Source organism: Neovison vison, chromosome 7 (assembly GCF_020171115.1).
Source record: "Neovison vison isolate M4711 chromosome 7, ASM_NN_V1, whole genome shotgun sequence".
NCBI lineage: Eukaryota > Metazoa > Chordata > Mammalia > Carnivora > Mustelidae > Neogale > Neogale vison.
This window is the reverse complement of record NC_058097.1, coordinates 66323511-66324366: the sequence shown is the minus strand read 5'-3', so window position 1 is coordinate 66324366 and position 856 is coordinate 66323511. Positions and strand designations below refer to the sequence as shown.

Below are 856 nucleotides of genomic sequence, written 5' to 3'. Positions count from 1 at the left end.
ACCATGCCCTAGAGTCTGAGTCAAAACTTCTTTAGTCAGCCCTGCCTTCACATACAAGTGGAAGGGCTTGGTAACATCTGGGATGACCAATGCTGGGGCACACAGTAAGGCTCTTTGTAATTCCCGAAATGTTCTTTCTGCCTCAGCTGTCCACACTCTACCATAGTGAGTCCTCCCTTAGCCAGTTCGTAGAGAGGTTGTGCCATCTCCGTGAAGGTAGCATCCACAGCCTGCAGTAGCCCACCGTCCCAAGAAATTCCCTCTTGGAGATCAAAGCAAAAGCAACCGGCATTCCCTGGCAGTCTTCCATCCAAGTACTAACCAGGCCCGACCCTTCTTAGCTTCCGAGATCAGACGAGATCTGGCGCCTTCAGGGTGGTATGGCCATAGACAATCATAAGGCTCTTACCCGATATTCTCAGATGAGTGTATGTGACACCCTATATAACATGGAACCGTCCTCCCCTTGCTGGAGGAAGCTGAACTTTCTCATACCCTACTGTTACCTTAATTTGTCCAGGCTAGGTTAGCTACCATATCTCTCTCGTTCATAGTTACATTGGCCCCCGGCCTTCTTGGGCTACTGATGCCTTGTGGTCATACCCATTCTGTACAAAGGAGGAGGTAGTGGAGTGTTTCTAAGTGCTTGAAACAGAATGATGTTTCAGGCAGATGGACATGTTGTTCAAAGATGCAGAGGCTGCAGAGAGCCAGCATATTCAGAAACGTGCCAGCAGCTGCACGTGTATCAATCGGGTCAGGTCCCTGGCAGCCTCCAATGGCCAAGATTTGAAGCCTTGACTCCCGAGCTCCTCCCATAGGCCCTTGTGTGACCCATCGAGTCCAGACATCAGAG

General features: G+C 50.4%; 1 pseudogene; it reads right to left on the bottom strand.

Annotated features, from left to right (window-relative positions):
• Positions 1–273: 273 nt before the first annotated feature.
• LOC122914650 lies at positions 274–392 on the bottom strand (annotated as a pseudogene).
• Positions 393–856: the final 464 nt, after the last annotated feature.